Genomic DNA, 10777 nt, shown 5'->3' with positions numbered 1-10777 from the left:
CCCAGGTCTCTCACACCAAAGACATGTGTCTTATTCACTGCGCTAGCACCACCCCATCTCCAAATTAAAAAGAAACAACTCTATTAGGTTATTTGTGAACTTACCCACTGTGCAAAGTTATGTCCAGTGGACATCTTGTTATGTCTTTGCAGACGTTGAAAAGACGTCCACTGAGGAGCCAGAATGAAAGTTTTTATGACATCTTTTTTTGACGTCTTCTGTACGTCCGATTTAGATGTTCACAGAACCTCCTTACAAGGTTAAAAACTATTTCAAAAGTGGTCAGCGGAAATATTTCAACATCATTTAAGGTTCATTTAGACATCATTTATACTGTTTCTGGACCAAATCAACACTCTCAGGATGCATTAGATTTAGACTCGTGTTATTTCAATGTAATTTCCAGACACCGTGTTTGTCCTAAAATCAAGAAAATAAAATAATCTTCATGAAATAATGGAATAACTGATGATTGAGCATGTGGTAAAATCAACTGCAAATCAAAGACATTAAATCTCTGAAGATCTCAGCAGAGGAGGATCAAACATCTCCACAAACAGCTTCACTCATTAGATTGACTTTATTTCTGTCAGACATCTAGAGAAGCTCTTATTGAGAATTAACAGAGGTTTAAATGTTGATATTTGATTCATTTGACGTCACCATTGTGGTGGACAGTGTTTGGTTTAGTTGGGATCTTGGTCCTCATACTTCTTGTGTTAGCTTGTCTCTGGCTGTTATAACTGTGTGTTTGTGAAACACTGTTGTTGTAGCAAAGAAAGACACATTTAAGAGAGCTCAGGTGTTATCAGCTCTTTATTAGTGATAATAAAGTCATCACATTACAAGTATCTGAGTTCATGAAATAAGTGTTGCTTTGTTTGTATATATCTCCTAAACCTTTTGCTTCTGCAGTACAGGCACCAAGAGCAAAATACTTATTGTGAAGTTGGACAAAATGCATGCGTTTGAAATATTTTGAGCAAAAGCATCATGTACTCACACACAGACATCAAGATTTAGCATATGCATCACAACAATGGTGACTTCAAATGAATCAAATATCAACATTTAAACCTCTGTTAATTCTCAATAAGACCTTCTCTAGATAAACATCCTTATTTTCCAGCCTTTTTAGTTTTAATTGTCACCATTGATGTGATGCATATCCACAATCTTGATGTCTGTGTGTGACTACATGATGCTTTTGCTCAAAATATTTCAAACGCATGTATTTTGTCCAACTTCACAATAAGTATTTTGCTCTTGGTGCCTGTACTGTAGAGTCAAAAGGTTTAGGAGATATATACAAACAAAACAAAACTTATTTCATGTCCTCAGATACTTGTAATGTGATGACTTTATCATCACCAACAAAGAGCTGATAACACCTGAGCTCTCTTAAATGTGTCTTTCTTTGCTACAACAACAGTGTTTCACAAACACACAGTTATAACAGCCAGAGACAAGCTAACACAAGAAGTATGAGGACCAAGATCCCAACTAAACCAAACACTGTCCACCACAATGGTGACGTCAAATGATGTTGATGTAAATGATGTAAATTGATCCTCCTCTGCTGAGATCTTCAGAGATTTAATGTCTCAATCATCAGTTATCAGTTATTTCATGAAGATTATTTTATTTTCTTGATTTTAGGACAAACACGGTGTCTGGAAATTACATTGAAATAACACGAGTCTAAATCTAATGCATCCTGAGAGTGTTGATTTGGTCCAGAAACAGTATAAATGATGTCTAAATGAACCTTAAATGATGTTGAAATATTTCCACTGACCACTTTTGAACTAGTTTTTAACCTTGTAAGGAGGTTCTGTGAACGTCTAAATCGGACGTACAGAAGACGTCAAAAAAAGACGTCATAAAACTTTCATTCTGGCTCCTCAGTGGACATCTTTTCAACGTCTGCAAAGACATAAAAAGACGTCCACTGGACGTAACTTTGCACAGTGGGTAAGTTCACAAATAACCTAATAGAGTTGTTTCTGTGTTTGTCTAATTCTATTTTTTTATAAGATGGGGAAACAATTGCATAAATGTGATGCTTTGTTTAATTTGGAGATGGGGTGGTGCTAGCGCAGTGAATAAGACACATGTCTTTGGTGTGAGAGACCCGGGTTCGAATCCACTGTGAGACACCAATGTGTCCCTGAGCAAGACACTTAACGCCTAGTTGCTCCAGAGATGTGTGACCTCTGACATATGTGGCAATTTTAAGTCGCTTTGGATAAAAGCGTCAGCTAAGTGAATAAATGTAATTTGGTTTAGTATATAAGCATACATTAAACATGATTCAAATAAATGTTATTTAACTTTTTTAATTATCCTGATTTAGTTCTCTTAATTACTATGCAATTTATACAATAAACTTTATGTATTTTAAATAAATAAACTTTTTATTATTAATTAAGAATAATTACACTTTACATAAACTAATTACATAAACCTGAGGATTATGCATTTAAAATAAATAGGTTTTATTATCCTAATGAAAATAAATCGTATAAAGTTTATTTGGTAGATTTGTGTTAAAATTATGAAAAAAATATAAATGGGAATTTGTTATGTAATAAAATTACATAAATCTTAAATTTTGGGTGAAATATTTCTGTGAGTGTTGTAGCCATATACAGACATGACTATATAACCTGTGGAAAGAGTCATTGAAAAATCCCCACCACTAATAAATGGACAGTATGGAGAGTCTGTCCTGTAGCACATAAACACAGACAAGAGTGTCGTTATTAATAAAAAACTAAAACCATTAAAAGTAACGAATAAAAATCACAAAAGCATTAAAATATTAAAATGTAACTAAAATGAAAATGAAAGCTGATATTAGAAAAGAAAAGACTAATTTCAAAACATCAATAATACTAAAATAGTATATGAATAATAGTAAAATAACATAGAGACAGAAACAGTGAAAGGTCCCGGTGATATAGAACTAAAGATGACACAGATTGGAACATTGACTTGCAATTATTAGTAGCATAGATTAGAACTAGTTATCTCACAATGAAGTTGTAGCAAAGTCTACACCTAAGTAACTATAATGTTTTGAATCCACTTGTTTTCTAATACTTTCAGATGTGAAGCCTTATTTTTCTATCAGACCAACTCTGTCAGTAAATACTGTGACTTCTGTATAAGTTTCTGTATGAATGAATAAGGCTGCAATTATTTTTAAATGTTTTGTAAATGTTTGAAGATAAAAAAAGAAAGTTGGATCCATTTAAAACTCCAGTGTAACTAGAACATGTTGAACACACACACACACACACACACACTGTGGAGCTTTCAGTATCCACTGAATTGGTACAGTAGTAATCAGTAAAGGTGTAATTATCTCTGTCTGTCTTTGCTGTCTATTATTTTAGGGTTCTGCTGCTTGTCTGAGAAAGGGTCAAAGTTGATCATAAAAAGAGGCCTACACAACCCCCGCTATTTCTTTCTCTCTCTAATTGGCTCATGTACACACACACATATCCTTTCTTTGACTACTGTTTGCCTGTTTATCCCTCAGTGTGTGTGTGTGTGTGTGTGTGTGTTTCAACAGCTGTTTTCAGCAGTTGCTTGTCACTTTTTCATAGTGATTTTCTGTCTGGACCGTGACTATGAAAATGACACACATCCAGTCACTTCAAATCACTATAAAAACACTTGTACAGTATATATATGTCTGTTTAGCAATTGTTCTGTACAAAAGTTATCTGACAAAACATGTTACAACCTAAAGACTCACAACACTCCAGTTTATTCTACACCCCAGAATAAGGTTTTAAATGATCAATGTCATCACAGTCATGCTCCTATATATGTATTTCTTGTTCCACAGTCATGAAAACCTTCCTATTTCTACCAGATTTAACCCATAAAAATTACTTTTGTTGATTTAAATTATGTATTTAGTTTGATTCAGTGATTATAGAATAATTAGAATAATTGACTTAAATTGTAATTACTTAAATGTAATCTAAAATAAATTAGTTTTCTTTCAACTTTTTTTTCAGTGAGTGACTTTTTTTCACTTAATACTGATGCCATTGACCCTCTCAGCATTTTTAGAGCTATATGGTTCAAATGATCCATTTCAAATATGTTATTAATATGTTATTATATGTTATTCTGTATTTTATGAGTATTTCGAAATCAAATTTTAATTTATTACATTATTACAATTATTTAATTATGTTTTAATGACATTGGAACAAAAAGCAGAGTGCAGATAGTAAAGGGGGGGGGGGGTATGGTCTCTGCAATATCACTCCATTTGTTTTCACCAATCAGCTTTGCTTGTCTTAAATGCTCTGTTGAATAAAGTTTCTGCTTTAATAAGGCTGCTAGGTTGAGGCAACTTTCCAATGAATCAAAAAGACATATCCGCTTCGTGTTACACGCATTCCTTGAGATTTCTGACCTAGGTCAACCAGCAAGCCAGGACATGCCCTTCTTTTCAGATCACACAAGCACACACACATGCATGCACTTACACTAAAAGCACCCATAAAATGGAGTACCAGGGGAAAAAAATCCTGCAGGTGACCGATCAGAGTCGATATTCTGTACAATTTATATGAATATAAAATATCCCTGCATGGGGAACAGAGATTAGAGTCAAAGTGTGAATCCATGCATCTCTCTCTGGGAGCTCTTCAGTCTGTGCATGTTCGTACCTGTCTGCACTCTTTTAAGGGGTGGTTTATTGCAATTCCACAATTTTTAACGTTAGTGTGTAATGTTGCTGTTTGAACATAAACAATATGTGCAAAGTTACAAAGCTGAAAGTTCAATGCAAATGGATATATTGTCTTTCTGTCAGTTTAATGCCTACAAAAACAGCTGGTAGGGACTACAAGAAGTTACTTCCCGGATTTGTGACTTAACAAACCCAGATAAATGCCACCCTCTGGAAAAAGCAGCAAAGGGGGTGAGGCCATGCTGTGCTGCTTTAGAAAAGAGGAAGAGAAAACTAGAGGTGAAAGTAAAAATCTATTCACATATGAATCGAACAATTCTAATGGATTCACAAGTTTCAAAATCAATCTTCCAAAGCAGCGGTTCTTCATACTGTTCCTCATGTCCCCCTGCTCTGCACACACTCTGCCTCTCTCTCTCTCTCTCTCTCTCTCTCTCTCTCTCTTTCATTCAGCTCCAACAATGAACTGTTCAAATTATACACTTATTTTCACATAGCTATGAAAATCGTTAAACATGCAGATGCCATTTTGTATTAAAGCTTTAATCAGGATAAAACCATATATTAAAAGCTAACATTAGCAGTAACATTTACAAATAACAGCATATCTAAAAGCATGAGACAACAACAAACAAAAAATATTAAAAAGCTTGCTTGCACAGGTTCTGCACGATCCTCTTCAATAATATCCTCTGCTTCTCAATCAGGCTCAAACTTACAAATGATAGTAACAACGTTGTTGTTTACAATAGAGCCCCGGAGGTTGATGTCACACAATCTAAACTCTGCCATTTTGGCAGGCCAATCAGAGAGCGCTAGAGTGGCTGTAGCATTGGTATTGACAGTGGTCGGACAATAATTTAAAACCAGATTATTTAGACTTTACAAACCTTACTATTTCAACATGGTGGACAGCTGCTGTGTGCCAGGATGGCAGAACAGGTTGGGTAAGCTAGGGTTGCCAACCTTCCCGTATTAGCCTGGGACATCCCGGCTTAATTTATGTGTCCTGTACGTGACCTCCCTTGGCCCGTTTCTTGCCCCCTCACTCAGTATTCGTTAAGTAAATCAGAAAGTCCTGAACACAACTGTTTGAGGAAGGCTGAGGAGTCACAATAAGCGGCTCTCTGGCTAATGCCGATTCCGTCCGTGGTTTGACTTCAGTAAATCATTTTTGGCAAATACAAACAATGTCATTAACGTTAACATGTTTCCAGCCTCGCAAGAAAGCATGCAATCAATCTGAGACATGATCAGTAAGGGAAAAAACACTTTACATTTATTTAACTGATGGCTTCTTAAACTTGTAGCCTTAATTATTCGTAAAACACCAAAAATGACCAATAAAAATGTCAAGCACCAAAAGCAGTCCATATTAAATTTATAAGTTATCTTTAATTGAAAAAAATATAAATTTTCTGTATATACGCGATGGTCCCATAAAGCAAAGGGGAAATCATTTTATAATTTTCCTAAGGATCCCGATAGATGACTAAAACGGTTCACTGCAATAAAACATGCAAACCAAAAGAAAATTTGGGATTAAACGGGTTAAGATTTCATGACATTTATGATGTCTACTTTACCCACAGTACTGGCTATTTACAATGACAGCTAGGGTCGATTATATTAGCTAACAACACAGTTGACCCTTTCAGTGATGACATAGCAGATTTATTTTGTACCCCTCCAGGCTTTTGTAGGCTTTTAGTCTCCAGAGTAGGACAAGATAAAGTTGATGAGGTAGTTGTAGATATCAGAATATTGCAGGTCAGGAAGTCTATCTGTTCCTTTATTGATATGTACGTTAACATCACCTTGGGGGTATTATAGGGATCTGTTATCTATTAAGTTTTGCTATGTACAGGTCTATGTCTTTTGAATTAAAGTGCACAGTGAACACTATTGCCTTGAAACTCATGCTGGCACCACTCATTTTCATATTCACACCCGGCTGTCCCTGCCTGCAAGCATGGTGGTGTAAACAGAATAGGTCACATGATGTCTGGAGGTCTAAACAACCAGAGCACATGCCGCTGAGGTGAGGGGTGGGACATTTAGACGCGCACTAGGGGCGGTTCAGCCAATCACAACACACTGGGCTAGCTAACCAATCAGAGCCCATCATTTTTCAGAGAAGGGACAGAGTGGTGTGGAATGAGAGTAAATTATGTGAAAAATTATGTTTTATGTGTGTGTTTTTGTAATGAAGCATTAACACATGTTAGTCTGCACCCCATAAACACTATCAATCCTAGAAATAAAACAGTGAACCTCCCCTTTCAGGTGTATTGTGTGTAATGAAAGCTTGGCCATTCATTTGAGTCTCAGACACTCTGTCATAAACATGTATTACTTAGCAAGAAGCTATACTTATCGAATGGGCAGCGTGTACAAATACATAGGTGAGTGTGTGTGTGTGTGCTCTTGTTTTAGTGACATATCAGGACACAACTCTGTATAATGACATGGGTATGACACAGGTATTACAAGGAGAGGTTGACTTATGAGGACATAACCCATGTCCCCATTTTTCAAAACACTTATAAATCATAAAGAATGAGTTTTTTTGAGAAAGTAACAATGCACAAAGTTTCCTGTGAGGGTTAAGTTTAGGGGTAGGGTTGGTGAAGGGCGATAGAATATACAGTTTCTACAGTATAAAAACCATTACGCCTATGGGATGTCCCCACTTTTCACAAAAACAAACGTGTGTGTGTGTGTCACGCCCAGCCATAAACTCTTACTTAGGGTGCCTTCAGGCTATGCCTTTGTGTCTTTAATCCCAAAGTGGCATCTTCTTGTTATTCCCAGCATCTGCACCTGCATCATTGCACTGGCAACACTGCCTCCTGCTGGACAGGAGGGGTCTGAACAGCTATTGATATACTCCGTTTTTGTTTTTTTCATCGGACCGCAGGCTTGGCACTTAAAAGACACAGAATCCTTACACACCTGTTGTGAGGTCCAGAAGTTGGCTTAGTTTATTGATTTTCCTCCTGGCCAGAAGATTGTGTGTCGCACACGTGTGCATTTGACCAAACAGCAGTGCTCTCTGTTTATAATTGATTTCAGTGCCACACAGCTGTCTTAAGACATCTCTAAAATCTTAAGAATTGATTCACTTCCACTGCTGATGAACATCATAGTACTGCCAGTTTATTTTGTCACTGTTGCATTTGCTGCTGTCCAGTAAATTCAGTTCTTGAGTGAATTTACTGAACAATGATTCTTTAGGATGTTTATAACAATAATGATCTGTTTAGTGTTAACGTGTTATTCTTTTAATTATTTTTAAATGTCCTGAAATAAAAATGTAAGATGACTTTATGAAAAAATCTCCAGTGATTAGATATTTAGACATTCATATCATGGAGGGGTTTGGTTTGGTGTTAAACTACTCTTCTAAAAGGTTTCGTGTTTCCCAACATCATTGTTCACTCAGAACTCACAAGGAGTCTTTTGTCTTCAATAAAAGCTGAATGGTTTGGTGTGGCCTATATAGCAAAACCATAAGAGACCGTAGAAAACAGAACTCCGTCTTTTGCAAAGTAAGAACAAAACCTCAGAGGTGGAACTGTGTCACTTACAAGAATCACCATTCACCCCACAATGCATCAGTCAGCAGAGATGGCCACAGTCTGAAACGATCACCTGCTATCAAGATAAAAGTATCGTTTTAACATGCACCAGTGATAGGATTTGATAGGGGTCACAGTATCTAAAATGATCCATGTATTTCTGAAACAAATTGTAAATAATTTTTCTTTTCTTTATTTATTTATTATTGCATTTCAGTGTTCTTTATTATATGGTATGATTGAAATAATTTTAATTCAATCAAATTTAAAACTTTAATTCAAACAGCTGTTTCTGGCATATCTGCATGATATCTTGCTGTAGACACTGTAAAAGTGATGTGAAAGAAATATGGTCATAAAAAGTGTCAGGTTATTTTATGAAGCTCTATAACACACAGAACAGCACTCAGATCTCTGAAGCCTTAGAGAATGCATTTAAAGATCCCCATGCTTTGCCCTCATCCTTTCAGGGTGTATATATATGTGTGCGTGTTTACATCCTCAAGGCTTGTTACCACATCAAGGTTCAGGAACAATGGACCCAGAGCGGATATCCTCCACATAGACAGGTGTGGTGAGAAAAACTTCATACCCACTTTTTCTCTCTTCCTCTTTCTCTCTCTTTCCACCTTTTCCTTTTCTATCTCTTTATTTCTCAAAGCATCATATATCACCCTATATTCCTTTATCACTCATCTTTGACCAGCAGGATTGTTCTCCCTTTAGCTAAAGTGAGCACTGTCCAGTAGTCTCAATGTGTTTTATTATTCTACTCGTTCAATACTCTACTTGTGCAAGAGAGATGAGGTTTGATTGTGAAGTCAGACAGGTGGGATGTAAACTGATATTACTGTCTCCTCAACTGCTCTCAACAGTTCCTTATCAGTTGCTGTTTTGTGTGGGAGCACATTTGCGTGAACTTAAGGTGAACGTTTGGGCTTTCTCAGCAGTCGGGAGACAATTTTGTAAAGTAATACTCATAATACGCATAATTCTCTACTATAGGGAAATATGTCAGTATACACAGCATTTGAGTAAAAAGTTACTGGATGACTTATTGCTTCCGACGAGATTCTGAAGTGCAAATCCATGAGGCCACAGGAGAAGATCACATGACAATGACAACATGGTGAATGTAGTACTGTATGTCTGGATTAATTTCATAGTAACATTCATACAACACAGAACATACTTTTTAACAGTCATAAAGTATTTAATTCTTCAAAAGAATGGCCTACTCCAAGAGTATGGGATTTCGAATGTAGCCAATAATAAATTCTTGAACTAAGCAAATCTGTGAAGGGGAATCATTGAATCAGTCTCTCAACTGATTCATTCATTCACATTGGTTTATTTAAGAATGGAAACTGTGTTGTTCATCTCAAGACCTTTGTATACATTTTTATGTCATTTGTATATAATTTGAGCAAATGCCGGAAATACAAATGACAAATATGTATTTATTTATTTTGTAACATTTTAACTGGCAATGTATTTATTTATTTATTGTTGATCTCTGAATGTGCTATTACAGTGGTTCCCAATTCTGGTCCTGGAGAACCCCCAACACTGCACATTTTAGATGTCTCCCTATTCAAACACACCTAATTCATCTCATCAGCTCATTCATGAAGACTTCAAGAACTCAAATGTGTGTGTCAGATAAGTGAGACAACAAAAAAGTGCAGTGTTGGGGGTTCTCCAGGACCAGGATTGGGAACCACTGGGCTATGAGGTTCAATGTTTGTGGAATTAATTAAAATGTGTACTTTGAGGTGCTTCTTTTAATTCCCCTTACAAACCTTTGTGAACTGCCTTCATTGGCAACTAGAACGTTTTAAACAGTTTCTTAAATGGCCTAAACTCTCAGATGAAAAGAGATGAAGGGTGAACTCCAACCTTATTACAGACCCCTAATAACAACTTTATAAAGGACCACTGATTTTATTCTCACAGACTTTCTTTGACTATCTCTAAAGCTGTTTTTCTAGAGCATCCACAAGAAAGTAACTTCATGAGGAAGAAGAAAAGAACAAGAGAAGTTGAATTACTTGGGGTTCACTGGTGCCACCAGCACCCCTTCATGTTGTTTTCCATGACACTCTTTTAATCAGCTCTCTGCTCTCCTTTTATGAAGTCATAAATCATTATCTGACTGCATTGAAATAATTTCACAGTCTCTCTGCTTTGTATCCATAGCAGCTGGTCAATAAACTGCAACTTAAACACACTGTGTGTGTGTATTCTTTATGGTAACTTGAGATTCACAGCTTTAAAAGTGAGGCTGTTTTTCCTTTTTACAAACTAAAATAAAATGCACGCAGCATTAATATTATATGTTTGGTTTTAGTCGTTGAAAGTCACTCACATGCACACACATTCAGTGTAATCTTCATCCTTAAAACTGACGTTGTTAAATAACACAGCCATTTCATTTAGGGATTTTCACCCACAAGACTGACTTCATATAACCACA

General features: G+C 36.2%; 1 long non-coding RNA gene across 1 annotated transcript; it reads left to right on the top strand.

The window, feature by feature from the left end:
• The first annotated feature begins 8806 nt into the window (after positions 1 to 8806).
• LOC132156519 (uncharacterized) lies at positions 8807 to 10531 on the top strand. The gene is made up of 4 exons (XR_009437453.1): positions 8807 to 8870; positions 9177 to 9271; positions 10077 to 10188; positions 10281 to 10531. It is a non-coding gene; the product is annotated as an uncharacterized LOC132156519 (long non-coding RNA).
• Positions 10532 to 10777: the final 246 nt, after the last annotated feature.

This window comes from Carassius carassius, chromosome 14 (assembly GCF_963082965.1).
Source record: "Carassius carassius chromosome 14, fCarCar2.1, whole genome shotgun sequence".
Taxonomy (NCBI): domain Eukaryota; kingdom Metazoa; phylum Chordata; class Actinopteri; order Cypriniformes; family Cyprinidae; genus Carassius; species Carassius carassius.
This window is presented reverse-complemented; position numbering and strand designations above follow the sequence as displayed.